The sequence below is a fragment of the Myxine glutinosa genome, chromosome 12 (assembly GCF_964187855.1).
Source record: "Myxine glutinosa chromosome 12, kmMyxGlut1.1, whole genome shotgun sequence".
NCBI lineage: Eukaryota > Metazoa > Chordata > Myxini > Myxiniformes > Myxinidae > Myxine > Myxine glutinosa.
Genome location: NC_136272.1, coordinates 8625696 through 8635373, shown reverse-complemented (window position 1 = coordinate 8635373; position 9678 = coordinate 8625696).

Here is a 9678-nt window from a genome sequence, read left to right as displayed (position 1 = left end):
CCAACAAAGGCATATTGGGCTCAATGGCAAACCCTGGAATTGGAAAACAACATATTGTACCGCAAGTGGGTAGAGATTCCCTCTGAGAGAACTTCCTGGCTGGTGATAGTCCCAGAACAATTTAAGACTACCATTTTACAGCAGGTGCATGGTACCCGCCCCGGCGGCCATTTGGGCAGAGCAAAGACAACATCTCGGGTCCGCCAGAGGTTCTATTGGGTAAATATGGGGCACGATATACAGGACTGGTGTCGGAGATGCGACGCCTGTACTGCTAAAAAGGGACCAGCACGGAGGATGAGGGCCCCCCTTCAATTACACCAGGTGGGGGCCCCCCTTGAGCGGGTGGCCATGGACATATTAGGACCACTACCCCGCACCCGCCAAGGTAATAAATACATCCTCGTAGTAATGGACTATTTCACCAAGGCGGCCTATGCCCTCCCTAACCAAGAAGCCAGGGTTGTGGCACAGGCCTTCGTGGAAGGATTTGTATGTCGGCATGGGATTCCGGAGGAGCTGCACACCGACCAGGGTCGAAATTTTGAGAGTCAATTGTTGAAAGATGTGTGCAGGCTCCTATCAATTCGGAAAACAAGGACAACGCCCTTAAGACCTCAATCTGACGGGATGGTGGAAAGGTTCAATCGAACCTTGATCCAACAATTGGCCCTATTCACCACCACCCGTCAGGACGACTGGGACGAACATCTCCCGTATTTGTTAATGGCCGACCGCACCAGCCAGCACGGGGCCACTGCATGCAGTCCAGCGCTGCTTATGTACGGGCGGGAGTTGCGGGCTCCCGCCGGTCTGCTATGCGGATCCGTGCCAGAAGTCCCTGATAGACCGCCGAGGGAGGGCTACGCCCGTCACCTGGAAGAAGGCATGGAGAGGGTCCATGCCTTTGCAAATCGCCAGCTTCAGCTGGCGGTTGCCAAGATGAAGCGCAGGTACGACCACCGGAGCCAGGGGAGCCAATATTCTCCGGGGATGAAGATTTGGTTCTTCAATCCCCGGAGACGGAAGGGCAGATGCCCCAAGCTCACGTCGCCATGGCAAAGCCCGGGGGTCGTCCTGGCGCAAATTTGTGACGTGGTCATTAAGATCAAGATGGGACCACAAACTCTCCCTCGGATCGTCCATGCCGACCATTTAAGACCCTACACGGGTGAGCAGGCGCCCTCATGGATCGCCTTGGCCTTAGAGGCCGAGGCAGGACCCAGTACCTCCAATGACGGGGGCTCATAGTTTAGAGGACTGGGGGGGGAGTAGTGTACCCCACGTGGGGGAATGGTAGTGTAAACATTCCTCACACGGGGGGGGGGGGGGGGCATGAGCATTAGTTTAGGGGGATGGCAGTGATAGGCACATGGAGGTGCCAGCAATGGTTGCCTCCATGGGGCACCGAAGCTAGCCGAGGGAGGGCTAGGATAATGATAGGGAATTAGAAGACAGTAGAGACTGAGATTTAAGTAGGACACCTGAACTCTAGAGGGGACGTAGAGAGTTTAGGTGGATGTTAAAAGAAAGGGAGTGCGTAGTTTAAAGGGATGACGGGGAAGCACGAGTTTTAGGGGAAAGTAGTTAGGTAGATGATGCTGTGTGTTTGAGGAATTGTGGTTGAGAACAAAAGGTGTGTGTAAGATAAATGGTGTGGAAGTAGTTGGTGTGGAATAAAAGGTGTGGAATGCATGGTGCGAAGGAGTGAATGTGGGGAGTGGAACCCATTCACGGAAGCCCGGGGTGGGTAGTTTAAAGCCAGTTAGAGGGCGTAGGTAAATTGTGTGGATATTGACCCCTGTGGTGCGGGTAGTAGCAAGAAGTGCTTTGTAGGGTGCATGAGTCAGTGAGATGGCTGGGCGTGTGGCTTAATTGGTGCGTATGGTTATTGGGGCAGTCCGCCACTGGTAGTTTGTCGGCCAGGTGAGGCCGCAGGTTAGTTGTAGTTGTGAGTGGGGCCCAAGGATCCCCGAAGAGGACCCGGGTTGCCCGATGCCAAGGTGGGCATAGAGGGGGTAAGTGCCAGGGAGGGCCTTCCCCAGTTAGGTAGTCGCAGGAGGAGGCAAGCTCGGGAGGCGGCTTCAGTGGCGGAGGTGCGCAAGTAGGTAGACCTGCTGGTGGAGACACACGACCCAGCCCCGAAATTGTGCGAGGGCACAGTGTGAAAATTTGCGGGGTGAGACCCAAATTTGGAGGGCACCACAGTGTTGGCAATGGGAATTCAGGTTCTTAGAACCACATAGTTTAAAGAGGCCGATTGGCAGGGTACGACCCCGGCTAGTTTAGATGAGTAATGTCATTAGTGTAGTTAGGATATGAGAAATCCCTTCGCACCATACACAGCCATTCACTAAGGACGAGCTCCACACCGAGGCTCTGTAAACTGATTTGAGTAGCGAGACGCATCATGACGTGATGAGACATTGTTTTTGTTCCATCCCTTCCTTCCTGGGAGGGAGTTGGGTCGAATTTGGTATAGAGGGGGATATGGGAGACAAGACGTAGAGACGGATTGTAAATACAAGGGGGGCTAGGGTAGTGTAGCCAACGGTAGGGGTACGGACGGCTAGGGACGAGTTTGCTCTGCTCGCTCTACCGCGTCGCTCGCACCGCACCAGGCATGGTGGTGCCTCCGCTTGCTTGTTGTGCCTTGTCTTCCCTCTCCGCCCCACGACCATTTTGGAGGCCGAACTGTGCAGCATCCATTCTGCCGTGTCGCACCTGTGCAGCCGAACTGTGCAGCACCTTGCTGCCATGTCCTTTTCCTGCACCCTTGCTACATCTGTGCAGCTGAACTGTGCAGCACTTTGCTGCCAAAACCACCTTGCTGCACCCTTGTCACACTCATGGACCACAAGCCTTGTGGCCTCACACCTCTGCTGTGCAGCATCTTGCTGCAAAATCATCTTGCACCTTCGGATCACTTGTTTGAGTGGCACTGATGCCACGCAATTGGACCACATGAGAGTGGCCTTGCTGGCCACTAAAAAGCATTGATTACTATCGTGTGCTAGGTATGAAGAAGATGTGTAAGTTTAGATGGCCCTGATGCTTCAAATGGCCTGTATGCCGGTCAGGGCCAGCAGGTTTTGTTAGCCGCACACAGAAGAGCAAGATGCAAGCAGCAAGTGCCATTTATGAGTGTGTTTTTCTCTCCTCCAATATCTTCCCAAAGTAGTACAGGTCCTGGGTCGTAGAATTGTAAATATACGTGCATGTAAATATAAGAATGTGCCCACCGGCTATGTGTTTAGTTTGAAATTCCGGAAATACTCAGGTAGTTGTGGGTGTGAATCTGTTAGATAGCTGCTCAACGCAATAGGGGGGACATATTTAGTGTTAAAAATGTCGCACACATGGGTCAGAGTAAATGCTAGGGGGAATTACACCTATGTGTCACATTTAAAAGTAATGGTTAAATTTGCATGCCAGGCTCTACCGGTCGTTCCATCGTTGGGGTCGACTCGGGCCGAGTCTGGTGAGAGAGGGGTGTAGTGTTGCGGTTTTGGAATAAAGGATAACCCCCCTCGTAGGTCGACGCACCACAACATGTAGCCTCGCTGTAGTTTAGTTATCTCTTAGTAAATGTAAGCGTAGTCTCCTTTCCTGTGTTAGTTTGCGTTGAGCAGGCCAGTAAGGGTAGGCCTCAATTGGACTAGAATGCCATGTGCTCGGCCTGGAACAAGTCTGGCAAGGCCGAAGGGAGGAGCTGCAGGGGGGAGTGGCCAGGAAGCAGCGACTCGCCAATCAGAGCTCGAGGGGAGTGGCTCACAACGGCGGCGAGAGGAGGGGCTTGGAACATTCGGGTAGGACCAGGGAGGGGCTATATAAAACCCTGCATCGAGCCCCCTCCCCCCCCCCCCCAGCAGACAAGTCGGAGCCCCTGTGAGAGTCGGAGCCAGAGAGTCAGTCAGTCGCCCAGCGCCTGAACGAGTCGGAGTGCTTGAATTGAGTTGCTTGTTATAGCCTCGCTGTACACGAACATTCCCCGTGCCCTGTGCTCTGCGGCTGTATTAATCGCACGTGTGGAGACGATCCATCCTGGAGCCACCTACACCGACGAGCCTCCTACCTGGGCTCCCTGCATACTTGCCGTGCCCACCAGAGGGCCACGCCGGGCGAGCTGTCCCAGAGCGACCGACGGCAAGGCGCGTTTGGCGCGTGAACTTCCTTCCTTCTTTTTCCCCGCGTGAGTGAGTGGGCCCTTTGTCTGGGGATAAGTTAAGACTACTTAAGTGCCTGCTCTGTGTCTCTTCGTCCTGTACGTGATAAATAAACCGTGTTCTTCCTCTTATTTGATCGTTCCCATCATTTCACAATTGGCTTAGCATCGCACGAACAGAACCGCTCGAATCGGGTTCAATAAAAGTAACGGCACGAGTCACGTGATACGCACACCGCTCGGGCGTACTCGATTAGCGTGGTTTGTGCGAGGTCCGGTCCCCGTTTCTGTGGCAGCGTGGGTATCAAAGGTACGTGCGGCGTCGACCCGATACCCTTTTCCACGCTCGCTGCGGGAGTGGCGACTCGGCCTCGTGGACACGAAGACCCGAGGGGGAAAAGGGGCTTAACCCCCCCTTTGTAACGTCACCAGGCTTCGGGAGATCCGCAACACTATTATTAAAAGGATAACGAGAAAGCATCTGAAAATCCGTTTGTCCGTTTGTATTAAGACGTCTTCTTCTTCTTCCAAATAACAAAAACAGTTTTAAAAATATATAAAATGAAAATTTATGATTTTATGCAGCCTTGGCCTTTAACCTTTTGATCTAAAAAATCAATTGACTTCTAGATTTTGATTGGTTAACCAATTATGTGACCCAATATCCAAATTCTTAAAGTTTCAGGTCAATTGGACGAAAATTGACGGTTTTATGTGACGCTTGACCTTTGACCAAATTATTAATTTGCTTTCTCCATATTCTCATAATAAAGCTTTGTTGAAAATTGGATGACAAAACTCAAATAGTAAATTTAAATTTCAGGTCAATTGGATGAAAATTGACGATTTTAGGTGATGCTGAACTTTAACCTTTTGACCAAATTATTAATTTGCCTTCTCCGTGTTATCATAAGGTTTTGGTGAAAATTTGATGACAAAACTCAAATTGGTAAAAACGTTACGGCCCAGGCACACAAACACAGACACGGGTGCAGGGGACGGGCTAAACATATCTGCGTGTAGTTCGTCTGTTAACATTTGACTAAAACATCATCTCCTCACAAACTAGATGGTATTCATAGAATACGTACCCTGCGCAGTCAACTTGGTGTGAGCCAACTCTTCTGTTTTTGAACATTTCTTTTTTTTTAAATCCAATATGGCTGCCAGACCACGTGAGCGATGACATTATCTTACTATAATTCACCAAATGTCCGTCAGTCCGTTCGAAGGTACCGCAAAAACGGCTCAACCGATGCGTATTCCTGGGACCCCTGGGAGTAAAATAGGCTATATTGTTTTTCCAATTTCTTCCAAGTTTTCCAATTTTCCAGTTTTTCCAAACGATGGAATAATATTTATGGATATGAACAGTGATGTGGCTTTTGTTGAAATTCTACAAATACTGTTTATTCTACGTACGAGGAGAGAGTAGATAGACTCCTGACAAACTCTTCCTATATAAACATGCGGCTCCGAAGTAACATGGCAGCGTGTGCAAAGCGACTGAGAAACAGGTGTTACAGCCGCTTCTGTGTTACAGATTCGGCGCACACTCTTCACACATAAACGTGCGACTGAGAAAGACGTGCAGCGGCCGATTCTGTTTTGCGGAATTCAATCTTTTTTCAAAATGGGCGCCATGCACTGTTTAGATTTTGACGATTTTCGTGTGATATGATTCAACAGATGTTTATATGAATCGTTTAAAATAAAAAAGCCTTCAATTTCTGATATTTTGTCTTTTCATTTGGGCCTCCCAATTGAAGCCCCACCCATAGGGCGGGTACCATTGCTAGTAAATTTATATTCTCTAAATAATTGTTGCATAGATCATGCTCAATAAATTTCAAACTGATCAGACTAAGCGTTGTCCCTGTCGAATTATGATGTCATAATTATCATTTTTTAAATTCCACAGGAGGAGCCACTCATATTCTGAAAATTTCGTGCCAATCGGACTAACATTTGCAGAGGAATTTTTTTTTCATACTGATCAGATCGAGTGTTGTACTTGTCGAATTATGACGTCATAATTAAGGCACTGATGACATCATCATCAACATATTGTTATGAATTTGGGGTAGGGAGGAATATCTAGATCCAGGTAGATCTGCATAGGTAGGTGTCCGGCTGTCGTGATAGGGAACCTCACCTGTAATAAGTTCTGTGTTTAGGCGGTTTGTCGGGGTAAGTTTATACCTGTGATCATACTAGGATGATCCGGTGATAAATAGTTTGAGGGGATAAGGATAAGACTCCATGTGAAACCTGTGATCTACCCTTTGTTCCTTATGGCAACCCACTCTTATAGACATTAGATAGGCCCTTAGTGCACACACTAATTAAATCACCCCCCCCCCTCCTCCCCCCTTACAATGACTGACCGGAAAAAACCAACAGGCAGCGGCTGCGCAGTACGCCACCAAGGCGACAAACATCGTGCAAGGCAGGCAATAGCCACGCTCAGGAGGGCTCTTGATTGAAGGAAGGTGAAGGAGCGACACACTGATTGGCCACCGACCGATGACACCTCGGCCAATCAGTGTGGAAGGCGCGAACATTCGGCCAGTCGGTGTGGAGGGCGCAAAGGAGGATGTAACAAGTGACACGCTGGTTGGTGGAGAGGCCCGGCTGACGTCTGAGCACGCCGAGCAAGAGATTGGGAGTGGCGGACATTTTGTCACTTTGGTCCGGACTTGGCTGGTGAACGTTAGTGTGCCAACATTGTCCCCCTTCTCGTTCCTGATTCCTTCCTGCCCAGCTCTTTCCTTGGCCTTCTCATTCCTGGATTCATCCTGCCCGAACCTCCCTTCTGCCCATGATTTTCGTATTCGTTTGGACCTCTTCCATTACGATCCGAATTTGCCTGCTGGACGAAAGACGGTGGAGCGACGATCGTGCGAGCGGGGCCTGCCGGTCGGCGTGCGCTGATTAGCAGAGCGCGCGAACGGAGCGGACTGAGGCCTTCTTCCTGCCAATCCGTAACACGGAAGCTCGAAGCTGACGAGACTGACTCACCACAGACAGAGCTAAGTCCCCACGAACGAACACAGCATTTTATTTGATTCATTCTCCCATTGTTTCGTTTCTGAAGTCTGGTGTGGGGATGTCCCGATTTAGGATTTAGTTTTATCATCGCGTTTCCCTGTCCCGATATTTATTAAAATAAATCCTTTCATTGTTTTCCCCGATACATTTCACATTCGTTTCGGTTTGAATTATTTCCCTCAGGTTGAAGACGCGCGCGGACCGTCAGGTAAATCTCACCGCTTCTTCCTCTTCCCCTCCTTCCTCCTGCGCGTGTATAGCAAATCCGCCATTGATCATCACCTCAGAGTTAAAGCTCGTTTTGGCCATCCGTGATTCCCGGTCTTAACCGAGGGGCAATCGCGCGACAAATGGTGTCAGGAGTGGGATTTGAACCCAATAGAATAAAACTGGTGTCAAGGAGTGTGGAGAATTTGGAGTGAAATTTTTTTTATAGTTGGAAGCGATTAAATTTGAATAGTTGATTGGAGTGCACGAAGCGCATCGTGGTTCGGAAATTTAAAAGCTTTTGATTGTTCTGAGATAAGATACGTGAGCGGGAAACGTTTCAGCCAACGGCAATGGTGGACGCTGATTTGGACAAGCGTGAAGGAAATGCCGGGGTTCGAAGTGGGCTGAATACTGGGGAGGAGCGTAGGGATGGAACTTCCCCCACCGTAGAGACGGCCCCAAAAGATACCCATGCCCCCTTTAAAAAAATTACAAAGATGCCCTTTCCCCGCGCCCGCTCCACCAACTACTCTCAAATAATCCACTCTGGCTCCAGAAACCCAAAAGCACTCTTCTCCACAATAAACAAACTCCTCAGCCCCCTGGATACCACCACCCAGTCATTCACAGTCGACAACTGCATTTCTTGCCTTTCATTCTTCCAAAGCAAGATAGACAACATCTACAGCAGCTGAACCACCACCGCACCTGTTCCCCCTCTAACCATCTGCCCCCCCTTATCCTGCCAACCCCTATCTCAGTTTTCCCCAGTCTCCCCTACTGACCTCTCTGAAGTCCTCACAGGAATGAAAACTGCCACCTGCACCCTGGACCCCATCCCCTCCAGCTTTGTTAAGGCTTGCCTTCCTGCTCTCTCTCCACTTATCACTGCAACGATAAACTCCTCCCTGTCTACTGGCATCGTCCCACCATCCCTCAAAATCGCTGCTGTCACCCCCATTCTAAAAAAACCTGGACTCAACCCTGACACCCCAAATAACTTCAGGCACATCTCCAACCTACCCTTTCTGTCAAAAGTTTTGGAACGCGCTGTAGCCACTCAACTCAAACATCACCTCTCTGCCAATAACCTGTATGAAACATTCCAATCCGGATCCGCCTCAACCACAGTACAGAAACTGCACTCCTCAAAATCACCAACGATCTTCTTCTCTCCTCCGACGCCGGTAACCTCAACATTCTCATCCTTCTCGACCTCAGCGCTGCCTTTGACACCATCAATCACATCATCATCCTTACCCGACTTGAAACCACCTTTAACATCACTGGCACTGCCCTTTCTTGGATCAAATCATACCTCTCCGACAGGCACCAGTTCATCTCCATCAATAACTGCAAATCCCCCACCACTCCCCTCCCCCAAGGTGTCCCCCAAGGTTCAGTTCTCGGTCCCCTCCTTTTCATCCTGTACGTGTTCCCCCTTGGTCACTTAATCCGTCGTCATGGTCTCCAATTCCACTGCTTTGCCGATGACATCCAGTTTTTCATTTCCGCCAAGTCAATCTCCACCGCCACCCACTCTATCCTGACAAACTGCATCACTGAAATAAAATCCTGGCTTCAAATCAACTTCCTCAAACTAAACTGTGATAAATCCGAAATCATCATTATTGGACCAAAAACGCTCACCAAATCCACCCATACCTTTGCCCTCAACATCGATGGTTTCCCAGTATCCACCTCCCCTCACATCCGGAATCTTGGCATCATCTTTGACCAAACCCTCTCCTTCGACAAACACACTAAACAGATCACCAAGACAGCCTTCTTTCATCTGAAAAACATCGCCCGTCTCCGTCCATCCCTCTCCTCCACAGCTGCAGAAACCCTCATCCACGCCTTCATCACTTCCCGTCTGGACTACTGTAACAGCCTCCTCTATGGTTCACCCTCAAATATCATCAATAAACTTCAATACATTCAGAACTCCGCTGCCCGTCTACTCACCCACTCCCGGGCCCGGGACCACATCACCCCCGTCCTTCACAAGCTCCACTGGCTCCCCATCTCCCAGAGAATCCAGTACAAAATCCTCCTTCTGACCTACAAAGCCCTTCATAACCTGGCCCCATCCTACCTGACTGACCTCCTGCCCAGACACACTCCCACACGCACCCTCCGCTCTGCTGCTGCTAACCTCCTGTCCCCCCCCCCCACCCCCCCATCCGGACCAAACTCAGATCCTGGGGGGACAGGGCCTTCTCCATCGCTGCTCCCACACTCTGGAACTC